This window comes from Halichoerus grypus, chromosome 11 (genome assembly GCF_964656455.1).
Source record: "Halichoerus grypus chromosome 11, mHalGry1.hap1.1, whole genome shotgun sequence".
In the NCBI taxonomy this organism is placed as follows: domain Eukaryota; kingdom Metazoa; phylum Chordata; class Mammalia; order Carnivora; family Phocidae; genus Halichoerus; species Halichoerus grypus.
Window position 1 is genome coordinate 61758211 of NC_135722.1, and position 14699 is coordinate 61772909.

General features: G+C 45.9%; 1 long non-coding RNA gene across 1 annotated transcript in view; it reads right to left on the minus strand.

Annotated features, from left to right (window-relative positions):
- Positions 1-12207: 12207 nt before the first annotated feature.
- LOC118540517 (uncharacterized) overlaps positions 12208-14699 on the minus strand; it is a 56145-nt gene continuing 53653 nt past the window's right edge. Inside the window, exon 4 of the long non-coding RNA XR_013442689.1 lies at positions 12208-12454. This is a non-coding gene — a long non-coding RNA (uncharacterized LOC118540517). The remainder of the gene's footprint in view (positions 12455-14699) is intronic.

Genomic DNA, 14699 nt, shown 5'->3' on the forward strand with positions numbered 1-14699 from the left:
GAGAGAGAAACTTCAGCAGACTCTTCACTGAGCTCAGAGCTTGATGCAGGGCTTGATCATGACACTTAATTGACTGTGCCACCCAGGGGCCCTTGTGCTATTTTATGTTAATATCACACTTTTCATGGCTTGAAAGTGACCACAAGCCCCCTATCCCCCACAGATCTGAGACCTTCTTTTCCTGATTGTACTAGGGAGTTGGCAATGACAACCAATGACAAGTTTGCTGATTATAGTAAATCCAGAAAAAGATTAAAAGGAAAGAAAAAAGAACTGTTAAAACATTATTATATTTTGCAATGTGACATCATACCTGACAGTGTCTCTCACTGGTTATTCATTTATTCCTTCAACTAATCCTTATTGAGTACTATTTATGGTGTCAGGCACATTGCTAAGCCATGAGGATCCAGACATAAGACCCAGTGCTGCCCTCAGATTGCTATCAGTCTAACTGTAATCAATACTATGATGAAGGAGAAAGGTGCCAAGGAGAAAAGTCCCTCACACCAAGGGAAGGTGTAAGAGAGGCTTATACTACCCAAAGTCAGGAGCCCTGGAAAGTCTTTCATTTGCAAGGATGAGTAAAAAAGTAATTTGGTTAAGTGGTTTTGGTGGATGGGGGTAGGGGGTGTGCAAAAGGCAACAGTGCTTGCAAAAGTCAGGAAGGATGTGTGAGAGAGTCTGGTTCATTTGAGAGAATGGCTGGAGCAATGGGTTGAGGACAGAGGAATTCTGAAGGTGAGGTTGGAAAAGGTAGGGCTGGGCCTCAAGCTCTCTTTGACTCCTTCTGTGGGTAAAGGGGAATTGCTGAAGGGTGTTAGCCTGGGGAGTGGCATTAGAAAGAAAGGGTCTTGGCCTGTTCTTTGCTCAGTCCCCTTATCTGGACTTTAGGAGTCTGGGCCATGTATTTCACCCAGGTCTCCTGTCCTAGATACTGACCTGGAGGATCTTTGAGAGCCCCTCTTTCCTGGCCAGAGATAATCCCTTGCCTGGCAGAGTCCATAGCTCTAGTCTCAAGGTGCCTGATCAGAGAAACCTGCCTTGAAGTATAGTTGGCTGCCTTGGATCTCAAAGGGACCTGCCTGGGAAATAGGATTTTGGGGTCTCCTCGTCTTCAGGGCCCAGTGTCTGCCCTGGGGTATAGGAGAGCTGGCAAATCTCGTCAAAGCCTCCTGTGGCCCGTGTCCTCCCCTCCCTAACCACAGAGTGGGACATTCTTCCCCAAAGAACTCCTGATACATAGGAGTTGCTTTATCTCTTCATGTGAGCTCATTCCTATACATCAGTACATTTGAGCTCCTTAGCAACTCCAATTGAGTGAGGTAGTGGTGCTCCTATTTCACAGATGGGAAAACTGAGGTTCAGAAGGCTGAAGTGAGCTGTGTCCCAGGTCACAGAGCAAGTAAGTGGTGGAGCTCAGAACTGAGCATAATGTATACGGTGCAGAGAAGTCACACTGTCACTCACCCCTCCACCGTTGGTGTCCATTGGGCACGGGGCACAAATTGTGAGATCATGGCTGCTATTAGGGACACATGACCTCTCCTCCTCCAAGGGGCTATTTTGCATCTTTGATCATTTGTTCAAGAAAACAAAATCTCTGGTGGCAACCAGGTTTCATGTTCATGACAACTCCCTTGGACTACTGCTCAGAACAAAGCATTTTCTGAGGCGTTGTAGGGAAGAACATCCACTGTTGACTGGCGATGTCTCCTATGGGTGCAGGAGAGGAAAGGGGCTGCACGGATGCCGTTTCTAGTACATCAAGATCCTGCGCCAGTCGTGACATTTCCGACAACACCCACCTCCACCCCCAACACCCACTGTGCTCACTTGCTCTTATTCCTCCCCTTCCCAGCAGGAACTATTCTTGGAGCAGGTAATGGGTGCAAGGCACCTGGCATATATTATTGCCAGGCCTCACAACAATCCTGCAAGGTAGGGAGAGATAAGAACAAGGTTTAGAGAGGTTCAGTGACTCGTTCAAGGGCATGCGAGGAGTAAGTTAGAATGTGAACCCTGAACCAAAAGGCAAGCCTTGCATTTTTGTGGTGGGCTGTGAGTACCTTCCTATTTGCTGTTTGCTTAAAGCCTCACAGCAGGCCTGGGAGGTAGTTCTCTGGGTATGCAGCTGAGGGAGGCAGAGACCCACCGGAGAGGAGCCGGCTGTGGAGTGGGGGAGCCCTGACTCCACACTCGGGTTCAGGCCTTCACCTGCTGGTCCGCCAGCTCCTGAGAGGAACCCTGGTCTCCACACAGCCTTTGCGCAGAGCTGATCTACAACACCGTGGGAAGACTGGGGGCCCTTGATTAATTTTTACCCCATCATCCTTACCCTGTTTCCAGCTCTTACCATCAAGAAGGTCTTTCTTTTACTGGTGGCTCCTTCTTCTGTAACTTAGCCTCTTCCCTTTAAAAAAAAATTTTTTTTGAGGTGAGAGTCACATAGCATAAAATTAAGCATTTTAAAGTGCACAATTCAGTAGCATTTAGTACATTTGCAATGTTTTACAACCACCACCCTATCTAGTTCCAAAATGTTTCCGTCACTGCAATGTAAACCCATTACACAGTAAGCAGGTTCTCCCCACTGCCTGCTCCCCCAGCCCTTAGCTACCGTCAGTCTGCAGTCTGTTTCCGTGGATTCATCTGTTTTGGGTATTTCCTATAAAATCAATCAGATTTTACAATATGCAACCTTTTGTGTTTGGCTTCTTTCATTTAGCATAATGTTTCAGAGGTTCATCCATGCTGTAGCAGATCAGTACATCATTCCTTTTTATGGCTGGATAATATTTTTTGGAGGTACATACCACAATTATCTATTCATCCACTGGCAGACATTTGGGCTGTTTCTATTTCGTGACTATTAGGAAGAGTGCTTCTATGAATGTGTGTGTACATGTGCTTGAGTATCTATTTTCAATCCTTTGGCATAGACTTCGGAGTGGAACTGCAGGGTCATATGGTAATTCTGTTCAGCTTTTTGAGGGAAGACCCATTTCTTCTTGAAGTGGATGGGAAATTCCTTGTCAAAGGGATAGACATCTGCTTTCGGAAGACCCAGAGATGAAATGCGGTATCTACAGATGAACAGAACAGGTGTGGCTAGATATGAGAGGATGTGACGTGGTGGAGGAACTGTAATTCTCCAAAGTGCTATCAGCTGGAGGGGATGTGTGTAAGGTGAGGTGTGAAAAGTAGCCTGGGGTGGAAAGCCTCAGGGGGTGGGAGTCTCCTGAAGAGGGCACATCACCTGGAGGTGGTGCTCCTTCTTCTCATGCCCAAGGGATGCTTGTGACACTGCTCAGCTCCAGGCAGCTGCAGAAAGCCCAGCAGGATCGTGACCCTCTTTAAATTTGAGCATTTTATGGATATTTGCATTGCCATATTAGGAATTATGGCCATAAATGAACCATAAAGATACTGTTACAATGATTCCATCAGCACTTAAGGCATGAGCTTAGAACTACTACAGAAAGAGAGACTGAGAATTCTCAAAACCTCAACACTAACAGGTGGCCACTGAAGGCAGGTCTGTGTGGCACATGGGCTGTGTGGGCCTAGGAAAGGATCATAATGCAGAATCAGGATGACAAATGAGGACCTGCTGGACAGGAAGAGGGCAGAAATATTTCTTTAGATCTCCCTGGCTAAGGATCAGTTGGTTTCACCATTTCTTTTTTTTTTTTTTTTTTTAAAGGTTTTATTTATTTATTTGACAGAGAGAGACACAGCGAGAGAGGGAACACAAGCAGGGGGAGTGGGAGAGGGAGAAGCAGGCTTCCCACGGAGCAGGGAGCCCGATGCGGGGCTCGATCCCAGGACCCTGGGATCATGACCTGAGCCGAAGGCAGACGCTTAATGACTGAGCCACCCAGGTGCCCCGGTTTCACCATTTCTGAAGATACCTTCCCATCCCAGTGTGGTGGTTATAATTGGTTCCATGTATACTTATGCTTTAAAAATCTGCATAGTAATTTCTATATGTTTTATTCGATGGGTTAGGTTTGTTTATCCTCAGCCTTCTGTGGCCATGATTCAGGTTCCAAACCTTGTATCATGCAGATAAGATTCTGATGTCCAGAATGGGCAGACCCGTTATGTAGTTTACAGATACAAACTGTGATCCAAATACAGGTTTTCTTTCTGCATTCAAGGCCTTGATCAAAACACTATTTATGTTGCCACCTTGGTCAAATGGGTGCCGAGATGTCGGTATGATTTCTGACAAGACAGCTAGCTCTTAAGTTGATGGGCACGTGCGAAGGGTCTGGCTCTCCTAGTTTAAGTTACCCAGACACTTGCCTTGGCCCACACTTCACCACAGCAGCACAGCACAAAAGGTAAGTATCAGATATTATGTCCTTTCGGAGTGGCTGGCGTGCTCACATCTGGATCTGAAATCTGAAGCCGGTGGCCCCGGAACATAAGCAGTTTCTTTACAGAAAGTTCCAACGAGGAGGAGAAAATCTTGGAACCGATCTTGCCTTTGCCTACAAAATGATCAAACTGTAATTATCACATTTAAGGGGTAATTGTTCCAATTGTGCCAGAATGGGATGCTCCAGCCCTTTCTTCAGCTGACACAAATAGAACTGCTATGAAGATGGAATGGTACTTCCAGAACAGCTTGCTTTGAGCTTGTTCTTTTTATAGTGACGCTTGGGTCAGGGAGAGGTGCTGTGTGGGCAAGCCCAATCGAGTCTGCTGGGGTGTCGGCCTTTGAAGCTCCCTCTCCCTAGCCAGGCTCTCTGATACGCCCCTGCAGCCACAGACCCAGACCCCAGAGTAGCACCCACACTGACTTAAAGCACTAGGATTTGCACCATTCTTGTCAGATGCTAGGACTTGGCCAAGAGGCCTAATAGTTCTCAGATCTGCCGGAGGGCAGATGAAGTGGGGGGTCTTTTCTGAGTTGCTTTCATATGGGGCAGGATGAGGACAATAGCACTTCAATAATAAGGACCCCAGGAGATGAAGAGAGGAAAAAAGGAAGGATAATATCACATGCTGAGCAACTGCTATGTTCTAGGCTCCGTGCAGGGCACTTTCTCATATGTCATTTTAATTAGGTAGCAAAATCTCAGGTTGCTGAAGCACAGAAATGTCAGGGGCACAGTGTTTGTGAGTCAGCCGGGTGAGCAGTCCTTTTTTGGGAGTGCTGAGGTCTTGAACTCCTGTCTTTGGCGTTCTGTCTCTGGAGAAAGGAGTAAGTAGCAGGAGCTGAAGCAGACACCAATCCTGCAAACTACTTATGAGCAACTGGGGTGAGCTTAGATAAAGTGGTGGTGGGGTTGGGAGAGCACACGAGAGCACAGAAGTTCACTTTCTCTTCCTAGTTGTAGATCACCATGGGAAACGGGCAGGGGCAGGGGAATGGTGAGAAATGGAGTAGGAGGAAGACCCTGAAGGACCTTGTATGTTACACAGAGAAGTCTCAACTTTCTCGTAGGGCACTGGAAGGATATTGCTAGGTTTTAAAAATATGATTTCATTTGGACTTGGAATCTCACGTTGGTTGTCCAGTTGAGTGGGTAAAGTAAGATTTAGAGTAAGAGGGTGGTGGACACCATGCTACATGCTGGGAAGACATTATCTTTGTCAGGAATTTTCTGGTTCTTAGTGGTAGAAACTCACATTGAGAGCCAGCCATGTGCTGGTTACACATGTGTTTTCCTCTACCCACACAGGGCAGAATGGGTCCATGTGCAGCCTGGAACAGCTGTAACAGGGGCTCAAACATGACCAGGCCTCTTGCCATCTCTTATTTTTACTCCCTAATGCCTGCCAGCTCTGTAAGGTAGAGTCATGGTTATGATGATGGGCTCTGGAGCCAGTTGACCTTAGGCTTTGTTACTTGCTAACTGTGTGATATTGAGCAAGTCACTTAAACCTTGCTTTGCCTCAGTTTCCTCATTCATCAATGAGGATAATCATATTATTTACCTCTGGGGGTTGTTGTGAGTTAGTGTACATAAAGGGCTTGGCATGGCGCCCAGTACACGGAAGGTGTTTTTTTAAAAAGTGTTAGTATTTATTACTATTCTTCAACTGTAGTCTGTCTGGCTTTTCCCATATGGTAGGAAAACAGCCTCTGACAGCTCTGAAGTTTTACATCTGACTGGCCACCAGAGAGAGACTCACTGAGTTTTCTCTGGTCCCATGTCCAAACATTGAAAGGAAAAAGATTCAGAGGCCAGCTCTAATTCGATTTTGCTTCTGGACCAATCAACGTGGTCAACTGGACAAGTGCAATGATTGCCCCACTTTGATCTGGGGTCCCATAGAGAGCAAGAAAGACCATTAAGACAAAGTCCCTGGCCAGTCTATTGGAGCAGGTAGGATCCCCAGCTCCCCCAAGTAATGGGCACCGTGATGGAGGCACACACAAATCCAGCAGACCTTCCCATTTCAGAGGGTACTTGCCAAGGTCTTCGGGACCTCTGCACTCAAGGAATCCTCTATAGTTTCATATTACCCCACAGAGTTAAAAAAATATAACAGAAATATTGTGACCCTATCAGGCTCTATTTGCAGATGTGACAAAAGACTATGGAAATACAATTGATGCTAGGCTCCTGGGGATCTGGTCAGCTCTCTGGCCCTAAGGCCTTGAACTCCTCTGGGACAACTGGTACCTGAGCCCTGATTTCCAATCAGCAATGCTTCAGTCCTGTTCCCGTGGACCTTGGCCATCCCCCCTACACGGCCTTCCCCTTTTCCCTTCTTCGAGAGCCTAGCTTGCATCTAGTCACTGTCCTTCTGGGGTTTATAGTCTAGTGAGGCAACTCACCATGTAACCACATATGTATCCATCAGAGATAGGGACTCCAAGAAGGTTTGACACGGGAGATACTTATGTTCCGGAAAGCTCACTGGGAAGACAGCTCATCACCAGTCCACAAGTGCTCAGTGCAACGACTCTGAGCATCTTCCGGAAAGTGAAACAAAAATGAGTATTTTATGAGGTGAGGAATTTTTAAATCTACCATAATTTCACGCCCATGACTCCAGCATATAGCCCAAGACCCTGAGCAGGGCAAGTTCTTAACATGGCTTAGGTAAACTGAGCCGTGATGAAGAGTGTGGGAGTCTGAGTCTGGGGGATAACTTTGGAAGGTAAAAGGCCAGGAGCAGTCTGAAAGGGTGTGAGGGGGTCATAGTTAGAAAAAACAGAGTCTGGAAACAAATAATGCAATATATGTTAAGAAAGAAAAAAAGAAGAAGAAGAATGTAGCAGGAGGGGAAGAATGAAGGGGGGAAAATCGGAGGGGGAGAAGCCATGAGAGACGATGGACTCTGAAAAACAAACTGAGGGTTCTAGAGGGGAGGGGGGTGGGAGGATGGGTTAGCCTGGTGATGGGTATTGAGCAGGGCACGTTCTGCATGGAGCACTGGGTGTTATGCACAAACAATGAATCATGGAACACTATATCTAAAACTAATGATGTAATGTATGGGGATTAACATAACAATAAAAAAATTAAAAAAAAAAAAAGAAAAAACAGAGTCTGTTCACCTGGTTAGCACAGAGGGGCCTGTGAAGAAGCACTTATAGCTCACAGAATTGCTGGGAGGTGCCGAAGATACAGACTATAAATTGAGCTTCCAGGAATGACTCCCCCAAATCACCCTGCAGAGTTGCTGCCTTTGCCCAAATCAGGAAGCTGCCACCACAGCTGTCGCCTCTGAACCCAAGGCAGGTCACCTGCGTTCTACCCTGAGAAGGCACGCCTCATGCTCTGTCTCCCTGCCCACGCAACTCCGTTCTGAATTTAAGTCTCAGACCAGGGCATCTGATTAGAAAACCTAGATCATATTTGGAACTTCAGTGAAAAGAAGTTTGGGCCATTGTGTTTTTAGTTTTGCAGCCTCTGTCCAGAGCACATTAGAGGGGCCGGCGTAAACCAGTTCACCACCATGTCTGCCACAGTGGGGCTGCTGGGAAGGCTGCCGGGATGGGGACGAGGCACAGGGAACTCTACTGCCTCATTCATTCAGCAAACATTCTCTGAGGACCTGCTGTGTTTAGGGCCTGAGCTGGAGACGTGCAGAGGCACTGGTTCCTGCTGGTGGGGGCACCACCAGTCCTAAGGAACAGTGCAGAGATGCTCAGGATGGAAGTCTCAGGCCTGCCTCCAGACAGGACTCGCTCCAGGGGCTGGGAGGCCCACCCGCTGGAGGACAAGGGGGTACAGATCCTGGCAGTGGGCCTACTAGCATGAGATTAACCTTCCAGGCAAAAGCCACTCACAAAGATTCTCAGAGCTGGAAGGGCCTCGGTGGTTAGCTGGTCCAATGGTGGTGATCATACGGGCTTCCTCTTCTCCTGCGTCCCTGAAGAGTGATTAAAATCGTTTTTAGCTTTATCTAGACTCTTGGTTTTATCTTTTAGTTTTTAGGTTCTCATTTTTATGGGTCAATATGTGGCAGGTTGCCTCCTAGATGAAATATGTGAACAGGTGTAAGAATAGAAAATTAAGTAACAGCAAGTTTAAAAATGTTAATGAAATCAGGACACGAAGGAATAATAAGAGCTTGGTTTCCATTGCAGCTTAGTTACTGTGGCAGATAATTGAGGCTGGAAACACATATGTGAGGCTGCGCTCTAGGTCCTCTCTGAAGGGTAGAAGATGGGAAAATCATCATCACAGAAAAAGCTGGAGAGGATACTGCTTGAGTCAGAAGAAAACAAATATAAATGAGTTTCCTTTCTAGTAACAGGACCTAAATCGCTCCTATTTATTCTGTCTCCTCAGTAACAGTGTGGGGTCTGGTGGCCCAAATCTGAGTCCCTGTCTGGGCAGTGAGCGGTCCTCTCCTCCTTCTGAAGGACCAAGCACTAAGCTCATGGTGGCTGCTGCAAAGTGTCGTGCCACCCCTATGGGCTGCCAGTGGTGTGTGAGGGCCTGCCCTCCAGCCTCTTGGACATTGAAAGAGAATGGGGCATTTACTTATTTTTTTTGAAGATTTATTTATTTATTTTAGAGAAAGAGCACAAGCGGGAGGGGCAGAGTTGGGGGGGGGAGAATCTCAAGCAGACTCCACATTGAGCGCGGAGCCCGATATAGGGCTTGATTCCATGACCTTGAGATCAAGACCTGAGCCGAAACCGAGAGTCAGACACTCAACGGACTGAGCCACCCGGGCGCCCCAAGAATGAGGCATTTATTGAAGAGATGTAGAAAAGAAAAGAAAGTAGAAAGGAAAACGGATGTGTGAGCCCAGGCTTGGAAGGTTGAAAGACAGGCCTCACCTTGGGGGGAAGAGAGGTATCCTGAGCACAGTCAGGCATAAAGGAGCCCAGGAGGTGCATTACAAATCCAGAGCCTCGGGAGCAGGATTGTGTAGCTCCTCACTCTATTGCTAGACCATTAGGGTGCTATTTCTTTGTTTCTCTTTGTAAGTCTTTGAATCAGTCTAGGTCCTAGCAGGAAATGTCTGGCATTCCTCAGCTGGGATTTCTGAAGCAACTTCTAAGTGAAGGGGCTATTGGTAAAGTGCAGAGAGATGAGGATCCCACAAGGAGACCTCAGAAACTAGCAAGGCAGGAAGCCATTGTCACTCCTGGGCTGATGGGAGTAAGGAGAGGAGATGGTGGTTTTGGAGCCTGGTTGAAAGTTGCTGCCATTTAAAGACTGCCTGACGGGAACTGTGGCCATAGGGGAAGGCAGACATCACCGGACCTGGGGTGTGGGAAGAATGAATTCTGTGACCTCTCTCTCCTCCAGTCTCTAATCTCCTGCCAGTTGCCCCATTGGCTGAACTTGAACCCAGCTGGAAGCCAGAGGGCAAAGGAGCCTGGTGTTGTTCTCACAGAGGTCAGCCCCCAGGACCACAGGCAGAGAAGAGTGGAGGATGGATCAAGGGAGGGAGTGAGGGCAAGCAGAGAATCACCAGCACAGCATTCTTGCTTCTTCTTTCTCTACCAAGTTCCAGAGAGGGAGAGAATCAGACTGGCTCGGTGAATTACTCTGGGCCTGTTTGGGTAGAGCTTCACTCTACAGGCTTCTGGTCAGCCTTGGGTTGGTTGTCCTTGAGTATTTGGACATTTGCTCCCAACAGCTCTGGCCAGAGGAGGAAGGACAGGTCTGGAGGCTCAGAGCATGAACTCCCTCAATGGGGAGTGTGAGCAGGGCACTTTCCCTCAGAACTGGCTCAGTAGACTGGGCGTGTCCACACACTACACCAACTTTGCAGAGCCCCCAGCAGGGTGCAGGGGCCTGACTTAACAGCCACACAGCCCTCCCAGGTAGTCCCAAGTTTGTGTGAGCACAGATGGCCTCATTTTGAGTCCTCTTGGAAATGTTTTTTGGCAGCAAATGCCAGAGCCAAGGCTGGATGGGCTGACTTGGTGTCTGACCCAGGGTGGCTAGTCCGTGTCCATAGGCCTCAGGAACCCACCTCATCTCAGACTCCCCCTGGAGCTCTCCCATGTACAACCCAATCTTCAGATGGTTTGGGATTAGCCAACAAGCATATATACTCCTCTAGTCCAAGGGTTCATCCTCTCTTCTTGTCTCCCCCACGGTTTCTCACATAGTGTTGGATGCATGATACTTTTAGGGTCGTTTCAATACAGAACATTCACTGGTATAATTTAAGCAACGCTGGGCCTGGCAATTCAAAGACAAAGAAAACACAGTCCCTGTCCTTGAGGAGCTCCCCAGTGTGCCGAGGGAGACAGATCATAGACCAGTACTCTGTGCTGGGTGTTAAGATTGAGCTAAGCAGTGGGAACTCTGCACTGCAGAAGAGGACCCTGCCTAGCCTAGGGATTCAGAGAAGGCTTATTGGGGTAGGCAATGCTGCACTGGGTCTTGAGGGATGAGTAGGAGCTGGCTGGTATAAAAGGTCAGGCAGATTATTCTAGGCAAAGGGGAAAACGTGAACAAGGCTATGGGAGAGTGGTGCTGATGAAGCTGATGATGGTAATAAGAGCTAAATGTCTTTTTTTTTTTTTAAGATTTATTTATTTATTTATTTATTTGAGAGAGACAGAGATAGTGACAGCACAAGCAGGGAGGAGAGGGAGAAGCAGGCTCCCCGCTGAGCAGCGAACCTGATGTGGGGCTCAATCCCAGGACCCTGGGATCATGACCTGAGCCAAAGGCAGACGCTTAACCAACTGAGCCACCCAGGTGCCCCAAGAGCTAAATGTCTTGAGGGCTTCTCATATACCAGGCTCTAAGAATGACACATGTATTATGCCATTTAATCCTTACAAAATCCCTGTGAGATAGGGACTATATTATTTTCAGTTTACAAATTAGAAAGCATAAACATAGAGTAGTTATTGATCCCAGTGAAGGTCACAGAGCTAGTGAGTGGAGGAGCATGACAAGGAAGGCAAGGGTCTTGAATGCCATGCTAGGGAACTTGAACTTTATTCTTTTTTTTTTTTAAGATTTTATTTATTCATTTGAGAGAGAGAGTGCATGAGTGGAGGCGAAGAGCAGAGGGAGAGGGAAAGGCAGACTCCCCGCTGAGCAGGGAGACCAATGTGGGGCTCGATCCCAGGATTTGAAGATCATGACCTGAGCTGAAGGCAGACACCTAACCGACTGAGCCACCCAGGAGCCCCTTGGACTTCATTCTGTACTCAGTGAGAACTGAAGCACTTTCAGCGGAGCTGTTGCATGGTCAGATGAACAATTTGGAGATCTCTGTGCTTGCAGTGTAGACAGTGAACACGACTGGAGGGAGAGATTAGCTATAGGGCTGTTATCCTCTCCAGAGCTGGTTCCAGGTGAGAGCTGGTGAGAACTGGCTTCTGATCCCTTCCACCATAGGCAGCAAATGAAGTTAAGTAAAGCCAAATGTTCACAAGGAGCTGTTTGGGAAGTTATTCCTAATGAGATACTACCCTGGCTATCCATTTAATATTTTTATCTTCTTCTGGTAAAAACGGCACAGATTAATAATTTCAACTGCAAGATCTGGTCCCAAATGAAAATAGCCATGACATTTTTTTATACAAATATATATGCATCCCTCACAAACCGATATGTTTTTTTACCAGCCTCCAGATACTGGAGTAAAGTGGTTTTAGGAAAATTGTTTTTGGCAACACTTGCTTTTGAAATAAATGCATTATTGTGATTTAAAAAATGCTTTTGATAAAATTTCTTGGTCAAAGCAGAGATTCATTTAACTGAATTTTTTTTTTTTAAGATTTTATTTATTTATTTGACAGAGAGAGACACAGCGAGAGAGGGAACACAAGCAGGGGGAATGGAAGAGGGAGAGGCAGGCCTCCCGCTGAGCAGGGAGCCAGATGGGGCTCGATCCCAGGACCCTGAGATCATGACCCAAGCCGAAGGCAGACGCTCAACGACTAAGCCACACAGGCGCCCCTTAACTGAATTTTCTTGCAGAGGTGTTAGATATTTCTGCAGCCATAGCCTCCCAGAGTACAGCAGAGCACCGTCACCATGAATTCTCCCAACTAGAGTGGGGAAAAAAAAAAGAGTAAAAACAATTCCACTATCTCAACAAAACAGTTATTTACATTTTTATGTATTCAATTAGTCCTTTTTCTTATGAGTTCTTTTCTTTAAAACATATTACAAAAAATAACAGTGTATCTACAACTTTATAGCTTACTTTCTAAAAAACTTAATATTAACGTTTATTACCTGTTTAATATGAGTTGTACATTATTGCCATTTTCTCATGTTCATATGGAGGCTTTTAAACCATTACATTAGATAATGTAGATTGAATTTTTAAAACCAATCTCTTATTGTTGGACATTTGAGTCTTATTTTTTTATTTTTTAAAAAAGATTTTATTTCTTTATTTGAGAGAGAGAGAGAGTGAGCGCCTGGTTGGGGGGGGCAGAGGGAGAGGGAGAGAGAGAATCTCAAGCAGACTCTGCTGAGTGCAGAGCCCGTCGGGGCTCCATCCTATGACCCTGAGATCATGACCTGAGCCAAAACCAAGAGTCAGACGGTTAACGGAGTGAACCACCCAGGTGGGCCTTGAGTCTTCTTTTATAAACAATATAAAATATTTTCCATTTTTAAGACTGACTTCAATTTTTGAGACTGACTTTATTGGATAAGAGCATAAATATTTATTACCGTTCATTTTATATATTATCAAGTTGTTTTATGAAAAAGTTGTATAAATTTATCCTGGTATTTGTACTTTTGAATGCACGTTTCCCTGTACCCTTACTAGCACCAAATGTTATTGTGACAAAAACCTGTTTTTCTTTACTAATTTCACATTAGGATGGCACCTCATAATCACTTTTAGTTCTTATTGTTTTGATTATTAATGAGGTTATTTCTCTAGATGTTTGCTTACTGGTTGTAAATCCTCTTGTATGAATTTTGGCCTCATCTCTTTTGTCCAGTTATCAATTAGGCTCTCAAATTTTTTTTAAAATTATATATTATAGTGTATGGTATAGAATATTTTTTTGCATTTATATACTAGAGAGATAGTAATCCTTCCTCTAACATATGCTGTGAATATTTTTTTCATAATGTCATTGTTTTCTATGTTGACTCTTTAGTAATATGTATCATTTTAAAAGAGACAAACCAAGAAACAGACTCTTAAATGTAGAGAACAAACTGATGGTTATCAGAGGGGAGGTGGGTGGGGGGATGGTGAAACAGGTGATGGGGATTAAGGAGGGCACTGTTGTTGATGAGCCCTGGATGTTGTATGGAAGTTTTGAATCACTATATTGTACACACGAAACTAATATAACATGGTTAAATATCTGGAATTAACATAAAAACTTAAATAAAAATAAAAAAGAAAAGAAACATTTACAAATGGCATTTTTAACGGGATAGCTGAGTCCATGAGGTTTCAAAAAATCATGTCACAGAAAAACAAGATTGAAGGGACTGTGTTGTTTAATCTGGATAACACATGGGGGAACAGGACTGCATTCTTCACTTATGTGCAGGGCTGGTGCATTATAGGGAAACCAAACTTATTTTGCTCAGTTCGAGAAGGCATAAGCAGGGAAGATGGGAAGATGGGAAGTTGCAGGTAGTAAATAATAAGTGAGATTTACTGATTATATTCTTTACCCTAGGCTATGTGTCTAGTATTCATTAATCCTCACCACTTTAAGGGAAGAACTATTACACCTCTTTTCCGGTGAGCTTAAGGGAGCTGCGCAAGGTCACACGGACAACCAATGACAGAGCTGGACTGCAGTCAAGGCCAGGGACAGACCCCCGAGCTCCAGTTCTTTCTGCGCGTGATGGAAGCTGGTCACTTCCTGCATCAGGGCCTCAGCTCCCTCATCATAACATGGGAGGTAGAGCAGAGGTCCTCTAGGCTCCTTTCCAGCTTGACCAGGCGAAGAAGGAAATGCTGGGGGCCTGCGGCTGCTGGGCTTCACAGGCTGTCCCGGTCCTTGTGGAGTCAAGAGAACGTCACAACTAGAACAAGCCTCTGAATCTTTATTAAGTGCTCTTTTCTTTTTTTTTTTTTTTTTTAAGATTTTATTTATTTATTTGAGAGAGAGAGAGCTCAGGCAAGAGAGCACAAGCAGGGGGAGCAGCAGAGGGAGAGGGAGAGCCGACTCTCCGCTAAGCAGGGAGCCCGACTTGGGGCTCAATCCCAGGACCCCGAGCTCATGACCAGAGCTGAAGGCAGCCGCTTACCCCACTGAGCCACCCAGGCGCCCCTATTAAGAGCTGTTTCTACTAAGGAAACAA